We start from the raw sequence: 13,377 nt of genomic DNA, 5'->3' as shown, positions 1-13,377 counted from the left end.
TCCTCCTGTCACTGTACAGTATCACTGGGATTTTGCATACTTCATTCTTCTTCATCATGAATGATGTGTTGTTGACTTGTGTGTGTGGTATGGTATAGTATGGTATTAATGTGTACAGAGCAAGGATCTACAACCTGTTGCTTTCCAGATGGTTTGAACTAGGATTCCTATGATCCCTCAGCATTGCCAATGTTGGCAAATTCTGATGGGAGTTGAAGCCCAAAACATCTCGAGTGCCAAAAGTTGCAGACCCACGGTACAGAGCACTATTCAATTCCAAAGAGGTATCAGCGCTATCAAGGGAGCATACAGAGAGTGAATATATTACAAGTAAAGTCATATAACACAAAAGATACTTTAAGAAACTATAAGAATCCTGTAGAGCATTAGAGAAATTGAAAGAGACCATGGTTAAGAAATCAGCTCTGACGCTAAGTGGGATGCCATCACCACAGCCACAACAGAGATTGTTTGATGGCAGGTGGCACCAAACCACAGGGCCCCAGAAATGAAAGCCTCTAAGTCCACCCTGGCTGCTAATCCTGTATCTTCATATATCCTCCTCCAACATCTCAAGCACTGCTTTAAGTACCACCCGTCTGAGGTCTACAAGCACAGCTCCATGCTGCTCACTCCATGTGCCAAAAGTTACAGTCTTGTCCTCGATCCCTTTGGCTCAGGTGAGCGCAGCGACATCGGCGAATCCCAGAAGATGAGATAAAGCTCCACAAAGGTAGAGCTCGGAGTGGAGTGAGCAGGGAGTGGAATGCCGGTCACTTCTGGCTGTTGATGGAGAATTGTGTAGGGGTCACCTCCCTGAGATATTTCATTAGACAGCAAAAAAAGTGTTTTTTATTGTTTTACCATAAGATTAAACCTTTCAGGGGAAAATAATACCCTTCGTATGTGCTTTTCACAGTACACAAACAAGTAGGATGGCCACCAGAGCAGGCCTTGTCTGCCACTCTTGCTTTCGTCAATATGATCTACCCGGGTGGAGCTTACACTGACTCTCCTGGGCCATCGCAGACAACACCAGTGGTGCTGGTGAGTAGTGCTCACTGGGGAAAATGAAAAGCAGACTAACCGAAGACAGAAGTCAGCAGAAGGAGGCTACTGACATAAACAGCAAACATGCTCATCTTACTTGCTCTGACCTAGATGGACTTTGAGCTGATGGAAGACTAATCAGGGATTGTGGAACATGAGGACTAGCAAGCCTGTACCCCACAACCACTGGCCCTAAACCCACACTGCCAAACTGAATGCAGTAGACAAAACACCCCATCCTACACAAAGTCAACAATGTGGGACAACTTCATTGTCAACAAAGCAAGTAGCAATACTGCAGTTTGTTGTTTGTGCAAGAAGGAGGTCAAAAGGGCTGAAGTTAGGTTACCGTATGGATACACAGGGCCAGATAGCCCATTGGAAATCCCACAAGTGGGATTGGTGCTAAGCCGACAAGAAGAGTAATAGCACTGGTGTGCTACTAGTAAGGGAGCAGAGAATGTAAATTGCACATTTAACTGCGATGCACAGAAGTAAAGGGAACAAGCATCAGCCAATGCTAACTGAGGAATTGGAAAAGCAAACCCCCTATGACCGCAAACACCTCATAGTGTGCCTACTCAAGGGTCTGACAGCAAACATGCTTGCTCTGGAGTTTCTGCCCTTCTCCTGTGTTAAATACCTTGGCTTCGGCAAACCTATGGCATGCACACCACCAAGGGAGAAGATTTAGAGCACCCACTATTTCTCAAGGACTTCCATTCCAGAGCTGTATCGAAAGGTAGTCGGAGCGCTGAAAAAGGCAATCCAAGAGTCGGAAGTGGAAAAGGTGCACCTTACTGAGCTTAGGGCCCTTTAGGAACGTACATGCAATGGATGGGTTCACACAGAAAAATCCTGAGTCCAAATAAACAATCTAACTCAGGAAGATGGCAAAGTACTGTTTTATTAACAGTTATCTAAAACAGGGAGTTACAACAAACATCAACGGACATACATTTGATTTCTCTCAACAATCTTTTCATAAAAACATGGTTATATATCAAAAACATGTCAGAGGTAACGTCATACTATGTGGCAAATAATAAAAACCTACTAAGTGTCAGGATAGGCTTAAGGGGAACATCTAATTATACTATCAATACGAACTAGGATTGTGATTGGCGGCCCACAGTAAGGTGGACAACATCTGCCTACCTCCAAATCATGTCATCTTCAGAAACATTAGAGCCACAGTTTCTCATTGGTTTTCAAACTATAATGTCATTCATTATATGGACCACTGCAATTGGTTGGCACCTTTGTGCCATGTCTGGAACATTCGGTTCACTTAGCAGCACATAAACCCAGACCAAGGTGCAGGGAGATGAGAAATGACACTACCTCCCCACCCAATTAGCGCAGCACCTCCCATCACCCAAGCCTTCTGTCATGAAGATTGTCTTTGAACTTGGCCTTGCAAAGTATCCTTGTCTCTGAGAAAACATGGGAGTGCGGGCACTCACTATCATGTTCTAGGACTCCAAGTTCCCACTCTATTTTCATCCTTGGCTCACGTGATGGGAGACCACCATTTGGTCCATTTTGCAGGTTTAAAATGTCTTTAATGAATTAAACTTGGCACTCTTCGTGTTCTTTCTTTGCACCTTAACAAGAGATGATTCATCCTTGCATGTTCACTCCTTTTCAGAATAGATAACCGACCTTGACTGCTTCAGTCTTGACTTCAGGCCATGCAACCTTGCCATGCAGCTCCACGATTCAACTTATTCTTGCTGCAACACATTTTTCCCTTTCACCTTCATGGGTCTTAGTTTACTAAAAATTCATTATATCAATGTCCAGGTTCTATACAATGATGGCTTCGCCTGCATTCTATTTACTATGTAAGTCCTCTTCTATGATGACTTAGTCTCCCTTTGGTTTCAGCATCTGTGCAATTATTGAAGGGTTGATTCACTGCAGCACTTTGAGCATGTGTAATCTTTTTCATATTTAAAAGTTCTCCTGATTCTTTACTTCATTATTAGTTTCTGTAGGGTCCATACATCCTCTTCAGCCAGTATCCTGAGACGTCATTTATACTCTCTTATGATGTCACAGGCTTCTTCCTTTGCTCTTCTTTCATATTCCTTCAGGGCATTCCTCCCTCAAATTGTCGTCCCTTTGGGGATACATTCGATATGGTTGTCTCAATGGGTATCTTCTTGCGAACATACATTGCGGTATTGGCATAACTGCTGGTGTTAAACAGGGCACAATCTCAGGCTTCCAACATATGGGAGGTAGGGATGCAGAGTTTCCTGCAGAGGCATGCAGCTGCTCCTCTATATTTCCCCCTCTGGTCGAGTCCTCGACAGCCTCCTCAGTTGTTTCCACATCCTGATATTTTATCTTGACAAAGTATTTCTTTTGTGTCCATATCTTCATTACCCCCCTCAGGGTGCCCGCTGCTTTGACATGTTCATCTACACTCCAGGTTATGTAATTACATTGTCCATTCAGGGTACAATAGACCCATCGTCCTACGTACTTCTCATGATTCTTTGGATACAGAAACTTTGTTCCTTCAATTGCTACGATGCTGGACTCTATGTACTTTCAGACAGCTTCATCAGTCAACTCCTTGGCATTAGGTTCAGGTTTGACATCGATCATGATCTTCATTCCTACCACCTTCTTTGCCATTTTCTTGCATTGGGCAATCACTATCCTGACTACACAGAATCCAAACATCACCAGCACCAATATTACTCCAAGAATGTTGAATATATTTGCCAACCACTGTGGAATCCACGAGAACAGGGAGGCAAACCAACTGTCATCATCATTGTCATCCGTCTTGTCTTCCAGTTGCAGGTCTCTTAACAACGTTATGGCCTCTGTCAAGGTTACATTTTGTTCATCATGAATGAGCACAAACTCCTCCTTCCATTACTGTGATCATATGAAGGATATATCGATTTTGGAGGGTGATCAGTCGTATGGCCCTCAGCTCTTCTTTAATAGCGTTAAATCCCTTTATGGTAGCATTGATTGTCTGCAGAAGCTCCCATCTAGTGATCTGTAACCACATGGTGTTTGTGACTGTTTGGATCCCAGGCATGAATATAGTCATTAATATTGTGGCAGTCTTGCTGAACAACCTGTGCTCCTCAGCAATGGAGTCATACACTGTTATTGATTTGGCTGAGAAATAATGTTCTCTTTTTTTTCGACATAGAAGTTCAAGTGATCTTCTGTTTCTCAAATGGGCATGCACCTTTGGAAATTCACCAATGTTCAGGTTGCTCTGGGGAATCACTAATGCTAGAACATGGATGAGTGCCAAGGAACATACTCTGCCCCAATCCTTGGGCAACCTCATATAAGCTCTAGATGCACAGGCCCAATATCGGTCCATAAGTACGGCTGTCCCTTCTCCCATCCTAGGAACGTCAATTGTGGTTTTGCATTCTTTGTTATACCCTACATGGTTCTTTCCGTGTCTTCAGAAGCATAGTGTTGCATTAACCAATGGGATTAAAACTACTGAGCCTGATTCATCTTCTACCCATGTCAATAGTTTGGAATGCTCCATCATTCACCTTCTGCACCTCTTGTACGTAATCTGTTTTCAGCAGATGAGCTGCACAGGACATCATTCCTTCTTCCCATCCCTTCTTGGAAATCACTCGTCCATGAATCAATAATTGAGTTTGTTCCCAACATGCAGGTGATCCAACTATTTCTGTCACATCAGGGCAATTCATTCTCTTCATTTCTTCAATGATCACCTCATCCTGTCCTGCAGCAGGATATACAAGCATCTTGCTCTTACATCCAGGCTCCTTTTACATTTGTAGTGTTTTGATGTAGTCATCCTGGTATGGAAACAACAATTTGAATCTCCATCGCAAAGTCGCCCAACTTCCTTGGAATTGTCCTCGGGATGTACATGTTGCAATATGACTGAGGCACTTTGCATCATGTTCTGGAACCTCTCTTGCAATGAAAGTCCTTACTATATTTATGGCATTGGGGATGAGAGAGCAGACATAGCAACCCTCCTTAAATGCTTTCTTCCCTACTCTTTTCATGTGTTGGTGCCATATATTATTCCCCAAGGGAGCTGTGTTATCTAGATAGGTATTTATCCCTTCACTATCTTCCTCTGCATCTCTCTTGTGTCTCCCAAAATACCTATAGAAATCATAGATTTTGTCATTAGTCGTTTTCACAGTGGGAGATCCATAGGGACCTTTCTGTAACGCTCACCTGGTATCCACGGGGACGTCACTCAGCCTGTTCTGACCTCTTACGACCTCGAACCCTTCCCTGGAGGCTATTCGACTAGAGACTGGGCCTGGGATAGTGTGTTCTCCGTCCTACTTTCAGCGCAGGGGCGCGTTGATTGATGCAGGCTTGTTGCTGCCTAGTTACTTCACTGGCAAGAGTCCGACAGGTAAGTATAATGAGTCTTTTGAACAGTTCTCTAACTTTGTTCCTTTCCTTCCTTAGATGATGGCGGGCGACCGGGGATGGCGGCGTGCTGCTGAGATGAGTAGCGCTGAAGTTGATTGAGAGCGCAATGCGCAATGCACCCCTTTCATATTTGCATTGAACTGAGTTATTTTTCTGTGTCTTTTAGTGCCGCGATGTTTTCAGCGTGGGTGCCGGTTATGAAGAAGAAATGCGGTGGGTAAGCGTGGTATGCGGCGCCTCTAGGTGTTTCCACGCTAACCTGGAGTGTCTTTTCCCTCTTGCAGATGGATGAGAAGTTCCGGAGACAGAGTTTCCCCAGAGCGGCTGGGATTCAGGTAAGCGTTTGAAGCTCACACAGTATTTAAAAATAAGCAAAGATTTGCAGAATTCTTACTAATGCCTTTTTTCTGTTCTTTTCCCTTTTCCTTAGGAAGCGGCGTGCCGGGATGGGAATGACACCGCCGAAGATGCCCGCAGAACAGAAGGAGCGATGAATGATGGACAGAAGCACCGCAAGGTAAGGCTGTTCCTAACGGTGTTCTTGTTCTTGCAGGAGCTGAGTGCAGAAGAAAGATGCAGGCCTACTGGAGACCGATCCGAACACGGTGAGTGTCACGCTGCAGGTGCAGAAAACGCAAAGCATGTTTCTCAGCCTGGGTGTGGCTTAAATAGTCTCTGGGTATCCCAGGTGTCTCTGGGCTGAACCACACCCAAAAGACTAGACCGCACATGCAGTTCTGGGAACCGAACTATGTGGGGGCATCCATCTTGTCCCCATCAATGCACTACAAGTCCAATCCCCAATGTTATCCTATGGGAGTGAGTGAGTCTGGTGCCACAAGCACCAAGTCTGACTCCAAGTGGGTCTTTGGAGGGATGGAGAGGCCCTTGAGGGCCATGTAGGTGATCGTGGCCTGGCTCCAGCCTGACATCTTGGAGTCCTGGGGACATGAGGGGCAGGAATCATGACACTTTCCTTCAGCGGAAGTACTAAAATGATAGAGACTGTGAAAGATGAGGAACAGGAAGACCACCAAAACAATCATGCAAATGTATGTTATACATAAGAATCTGGGCATCCATCTCTCGCGCCATACTACTGTTTGTTGAATTTGTTCATTCTCTATAACCATGCCATTTTCTTCATTAATCATTTTTAATACAATCATCACGATTCTTTATATTTGTTACTGTAAAATGTGTTCAATTATAGCAATAAGGAGTCTTCTTATCACTGGACCGTTTTTAGGATCATGTAAGAAAGTGTGAATATTAACATCTCTTTTAACAAGAGCAGAGTAAGACTGAAGCATGAACACAAAGACAGCAAGCACAAGCTGATGAACATCACTATCGGCAGGTACGATATGTTTATCACTTAAAACAAATATTCTCCATCAAATGAATCTGGATACTGATCTCGTTTCCAATTTCTGATCAAGAACTGACATTTAGGCATAACTCTGATGCATTATTCTCTGCTTCTATATATTTTTAAAAGTTCATTTCCAAATTCCTAAAATTCCCGGCAAGTCCTTTCACTTGTTACACTCACCTGGTATCCACGGGGACGCCACTCAGCCGTAGGGACTCTGGTATCCTTCTCTGTGGTTCCCAGGTGTGACCAGCGGGGAAGTTCTGCCTGGAATACAGGTGGGCAATGTTCAAGACTGGGCAACCTGGGTAAGCAAGCCCCCACCACCCTGTATGCCCGCAGCCCCTCTGGACTTCTCCTCACTTTGTTGTTAATTCAGGTGTGCTCTCCGTCCTGCCTTCTTGGCAGGGGCACGTTGTCCTTTGTGGGCGAATGGATCTAGTTACTTCACTGATGCTGGCCCGTTTTGAGTCTTTCAGGTAGGTCTTATTGCTGTTATATATTTTTGTTATTCTTGCATGCCTTTCTTGGTTTAAATAATGTCTTTTTCTCTTCCTTAGGTGCGCGGAAGTCCAATCTGATGCATTGGCTGAATTGGGTCTCGCCGGTAAATGATGGAGTATTAAGAGCGCCTTGATGCGGTAAGTAGGCGATATGTGCAGCACTATGATGCCTTGCCTTTGCTAACCTGTTGTCTTTTCTTTCCCATAGATTGCGGTGCTCACCCGGTGTATGAAATCCCTAGGCGATGCTGGTCGAGGGACGACTTGCGAGGTAAGCTCTTCGGCACAATTCGTTATGTTGTAAAAGTGTCTAATGTCTTGTTTCTTCCTTTTTTGCAGATCCGCTGGTCCGGGAGACGCGCTGATCCTAGGATGCTGTTCGCAGGAGCTGTGGGCAGCTAACGATGAAATTACAGGTAAGCTGCTGCTGTTAACGATGTCCTTTTGTCTCTTACAGATGCTGTTCTTCCGAGGTTCGAGGGTACAGCTGAACACGATGAGCGTCACGTTGCAGGATTGCAAAGTAACGCGAAGCGTGTTATCCAAGTCGAGTGTGGTTTAAATAGCTTCAAGAAAGTAGTCCAGGTAAAGTAGTTCCTAGGCTACCACAACCAAAACACTATACCACATAGCTTGGTTCCAAGAAGCCAAGCTATGTGGATGCCTCCATGTTGGCTGGCACTTGAAATAAAGTAGTTCCCTAAACACAAGTCTTTATTAAGTTGAGCCTGGTGCCAAAGGCGCCAGGACTGGCCCCAAGAGGGCCTAGGCAAAGGATGCCTAATTTTGTTGGAGACCCGAGCCAAGACCCCTCCTGGCCCATGGACTTTCCAGGGGGGTTTCTGGATGTGGGTCGTGACATCACTTCCTGCTAAAAAATCTACAAGGAGTGTCTATTGAATTCCAGTCCAAATAAAGTGCATGTTAATTGCTTGTTGCTTTTTCATCCTTCTTCTTAGTCATCGATCGGGCCTGCACACGTGGAAATTCTTCTGCTTGTCTTACTTCTAGATTAGCAACGGCGGGAGGGAAGGTCTTTCCTTTATAGATCTTCACATAGCCCACGTCCCACCAAGCTCTTCTTCCTTGTATTTTAATAGCAGAAGGGGACAATGATAGGGCCATGAAAAAGTGTCTCATGCCACTTCCTGGTAAAAATTTTAATCTACACTAGGTCCCCAGCATATAACTTAGGTGATGGTAATAGTTCACTTGGATTGGTTGCCAAAGTATCTTCTTCCATGTTCTTAGACTGACCCCCCTGACGCTTGACGTGATCTGAAATGAAAGAAATACTAGAGGTCATACATGTCAAATAATCATGCATCTCATCACCTGAAGTTTTCGCTATGATCGGGACATCACTCTTCCTCCTAGACGGAGGTGTAAGGGGTATCTTCATTCGACAACCTGTTATTAGTTTGTATGGGGTGAGGTGGTGGTCTGATCCAAGCTGATTCCGAAAGGCACAGAATTTTCCATACGGTATGTACCCCAAGTTTATACAAACTGACAGCTAGAACCATTTTGAATAGTCAGAATTGAACTTACTTAGCAGTGCCCACTCTCACTCGATGATTAAATATAGTTATGCCACTCCAGCATGCTGTCGTCAGCAGTTCTAAATTTGAACATCACATAGAAGTACACACCTTTTGGCACGTGCATGCAATAAACTTCACTGACAGCCAAATATTATTTATGAGTGGGGCTCCCGTTTTCAGCTCTAAATGTCTGACAAAGTGCAGGAGGAAGACTTTGCAGTGCAAGCTGAAGGAAAAGAATGTGTCCCTATATTTTCTCATTCTTTCTTCAAGGTCACTTACCTCTGCGTCTTCTGGCAAGACGCCAACACCACTCTCTCCCAGTTGACTCTGGCTAGGGTAAGAAAAAAAAAGTGTTCACCCTGAGAGCAATTTTGAATGAGTAGAGATAGTGTGTGAGAGTGAGAGAGTTTGAGAGCATGTCTCCGCAGAGCGAGAGATAGTGCCTGTGTGGATGTGTATGCATGGGGATGTGTGTGTGTGTTGTGTTTATGAGACTGAGAGATTATTTATCTTTTCTGGGTGTACAGGTCTTGAGTATTTATGGTCACTCAACACTGGGTCTTCTGTAAGAGCCCAGTATCGCCCATTGCACTGCTATTGACACCCCTACCTACCGGTCAAATCCCCCAGGTTGAAGGAAAAATATTTTTGTCAATTTTAGTGAGATTCATGACCGGGAGAGAGAGAATGTGAGAGTTAGAGAGTGTGAGAGGTTGCTGGTGCAGAATTAACTTGCTGGTAATTTTGTTTACCGACACGTTTCCACACTAGTTAAGAGCTGGAGGTAATTCCGCCACCCCACCAGCAAAAATTGCCAGTATTACCGCCACCGGTATTATGGGCAAATCCCTGGCAGTTGTAATCTGCTGGTAGTTCCGGCAGACCAAGTGACGGATACCGTCAACCTTATAATGAGGCCTGCGAGAATGAGTGTGAGAGAATACTTATCTTTTCTAAGTGTGCAGGTCTTCTGTCGTCATGATCATTCAACACTGGGGCTTATGATTGGGCCCCCAGAACCGCACCTTGCCTCTCATCACCACCATTTCCTCCAAGTTAACTTTGCCATGGGGAAGGAAAAAAAGTTAGTCTGGTTTGGATTTAGAACAGGTGTGAGGAAGAGAGTGAGAGAGGAAATTAGAGTATGGGAGTCTAAGTGTGTATGCGTGTGTGTGTGTGTGTGTGTGTGTGTGAGAGAGAGAGAGAGAGAGAGAGACCAGAGAGATAGAGAGAGAGAGAAAGAGAGAGAGAGGAAGAGAGAGAGAGCAAGAGAGAGAGAGAGAGAGAGAGAGAGAGAGAGAGAGAGAGAGAATACAAATCTAGGACTGACCCTGTGGTGTGCTTGGTCCTCCATGCTGATCATTCTGGCCATCTATACTCCACAATGGGAATTCTGGCCATATCGTCCCTGCTGGTCCACCTGGAAATCTGCTCCACTGCTGAGCCTCTCATCCTGTGGGTTTTGTCGCTGATGGCTTGCTCCCCTGGCCAAGCAGCCCAGTAATGCTCCTGGTGTGATCCTGCCAGACAGCTAACATGCTCCCAAGCACCAACTCATTGCACCCCAGCAGCAACCCACAGATCCGTCATGATCTGACCAGGTAGCAAATGAATGGCGTACAGACCTGTGTTGGATCTAGTGGGATTATACACCGCAGTAGAGAAGGAATCTCATGAAACTTACTTTCAGGTTTCAGTGGCATGTTGGTCATCACCACTCTAAGCTATAATCTCCAGGCTCTGCCACTTTTATAAGTGTTGATGATGGTCTCTGTGCCAGTGGCAGTTGCTGAGTGGGTAGTGCTCACTGTGCCTGTGGTGGCAGCTATGCCAGTGGGGGTCACGGTGTGAGTGGTGCTGGTTGCTGCTGGGGCACCTTTGTAGATGCTGTCATGGCATTCCAGGTGCAGAGCTAGGGCTGATGTGCCAATTACAAATTTGACAGTCAGGGCGCCCCCGTGGATATCCTGGAAGTAGTGGTTGCAGATGATGCTGCCAACAGCCGTCCTGGCTGCTAGTTTGGTGGGGGCAGTTGCTGGTCCGATGGTGGCTGCTGGCATAGCAGGGATGTCTGCAGGTCTGGCAGTGGATGCTCCTGGGGCAGGCAATGGTGACTCCTGGCCTGTCAAGGTGGCAGCTCCTCATTTGGTGGTTGCAGCCAGGGCTGGACTGCCCCACCGGGATACCGGGACATCCCCCGGCAGGCCTGTGGGCATAGGGCCGCTTTTGTTGGCAGTGGCACAGAAGGATACCTGCATCACGTGAATACGCCTGGGTGGTTTTGTATGAATTGGCTGCCTGCCGGCTGCCACCACCGACAGCACGCGCTGACGCTGCCTGCACATTTCTTTTTTCCCCAGGGCTGGGAATGGGCAGCGCTCCTGCGCTTGAGGGCATGGAAACCCGAAACCGCACGTGCCTGCAAGCGCAGGTCAGGTGCAGGGCAGGCTGCAGCCAGGCAAAGTCAAGTGTTTGCTGTCCGGTCCCAGGGCAGCGGAGGTGACGCCTTCACTGTGGCGTGATCAACGTGATGTTGAAGGTAAGCAGACCGATGACACTTCTACTGCCTTCCCGTTGCCCAGCAATGAGGTGCCGGCCAGTCTCCCTGAACCCAAATTGACCCTGATTGATTAACAGTCTGCTGCCTGGTGCTTATTCGATCCCCGCAGCCCCATCATGTCGCTTTAGGTTGTAAATACCCATTGGGGGCTAATAAGATAAGGTAAGTGGTCTTACATAGCGCCCTCTGCCAATAACGTTGGCCTCGGGGTGCATGGCTCTGTGAGAAAGGCGGGCGTGGTGTGCTAGTCGGCTACTGGGAAGGCAGAGGTGGAAACCTGTGGTTTAGCTGTACAGCCACCTCCCGGTTTGGGAATTTACATTAAACATGGGAAAATGTTGACATGGGAAAATGATTGTTGCGTGGAGATGTGTAGAGAAGAACACTAGACCTGGTAGGCCCTCTGGGGTCTGAGGGGGGCAGTGTAAGAGTCGGAGTCACCATAGTTCCCACTCGCAAAAGCTCTTCCTGAAAGAGCACAAAATACCCCATGCACCCTTAAAATAAACATAAATATATGGAATGAGACAAAAGGCGCCTTGTCCAGTGAGTGGAGGAGTCACACCTGGGGTACACGCCAGGAAGGGGGTGGGGTGGGCTGGCTACTGAACGGGAATTGAACACTGCCACCCCAGGAGAGCTCTGCCAATGATATTGAGCCCGAGTGAGCTAGGGGGGTGGGAAAGAGTCAGGGATATACGCTAGCTCGGCGGGTTGAGGCTGCTGCAGCAGAAACCTGCATCCAACTTCTGGTTGGCAGGGTTGAAAAATCGGCGGCGCCAACTCTGTTTTTTTATTTTCTGAGATGTTTGGTGTTCTTTAGATGTTTGAAACAGATGAGAAAATATGAGGGAAGTCACTGCATGCCAGAAAGAAATCGGGAGCTGGGCGGATTTACAGCGCCACACGTGGCACGCGCCACTGACGAGGAGGCACTTCCATGCCAACAAGGGTCTGGATCCCGTGGAGCTGACTTTTGCCTTCATCAGTTGCGGGTCCCTAATTGGGTGCCACGAACGTGAGTAATAATAATGGTCATTCTAAATACCTGTTATCAAGGGTTGCCAGTCAATTCGTCGAAAAAAATTGGTCGACCAGACAAATGGTCGAAGCAAATTGGTCGAAAACCATTTCGTCGAAAATTCTTTTTTCTATTTTAACCCTTTTTTTTTTTTTTTTGGGGGGGTCCCCCCCCAACCCCCTTTTTTTCTCTAAAAACCCCTTTTTTAACTAAACGAAAACCCAAAAAATAAATATATAAATAAACAAATATTTTCGACGAAATGGTTTTCGACGAAATTGCGTCGACCAAATTGCAGTCGACCAGTTTTTTTTCGACGAGTTGACTGGACACCGTTATCAAGCGCTCTGAAGCTGTTAAAGGTGCTATAGAAAACTATACATTTTCTATTGTGTAGAGTGCCCCCAACCCCTCTTACCTTGCTCTGTGCTCTATCCTGGGGTAACTTCACACCACCAACAGCAGGCAGCTTTCTTCGCTTCCCTATGCCAGCAGCAGACTAGCAGGCAAGCCCGAAACGATGGCTCTTTAAACTGCTGAACCCTGAACATATGCTGCCAGTCACAGGGAGGCTTATGTGCTGACCCCCCACTAAGCCCCCAACAATCAGGGAGGCTGCAGTGCATGGAAGAGTAACATTGGTCCAACAAAAGGCCCCATTAAGTGCATCCAGCTAAAGAGTTAAAAATATCCCAGTGGTCAATGGGCTCAGGAGGACAACTGTGCCCCTCGCACCCACTTCCCAGTGCCAAGTTTCCATTGGAAAAAGGCAGAATCCAGCTTCTTCCCAAAATACGGGCAAAGGAAGAGAATCATGTGTTCCAAAGCAAAACGCTACAAGGCCTGGATTTCCAGTTAAATTGCATTTGTTTGTTTATATAGCGCTAACAAGCTGC

The 13,377-nt window shown here is 46.3% G+C and overlaps 1 long non-coding RNA gene across 1 annotated transcript in view; it reads right to left on the bottom strand.

Moving 5' to 3' along the window:
- Positions 1-7,030: 7,030 nt before the first annotated feature.
- LOC138513710 (uncharacterized) overlaps positions 7,031-13,377 on the bottom strand; it is a 107,308-nt gene continuing 100,961 nt past the window's right edge. The window contains exon 5 of the long non-coding RNA XR_011281800.1: positions 7,031-8,631. This is a non-coding gene — a long non-coding RNA (uncharacterized lncRNA). The remainder of the gene's footprint in view (positions 8,632-13,377) is intronic.

The sequence above is a fragment of the Ambystoma mexicanum genome, chromosome 12, assembly GCF_040938575.1.
Source record: "Ambystoma mexicanum isolate Mex_15411 chromosome 12, UKY_AmexF1_1, whole genome shotgun sequence".
Classification (NCBI taxonomy): Eukaryota; Metazoa; Chordata; class Amphibia; order Caudata; family Ambystomatidae; genus Ambystoma; species Ambystoma mexicanum.
Note: the sequence above shows the minus strand (reverse complement) of the source record. Positions and strands in the feature narration are given on the sequence as shown.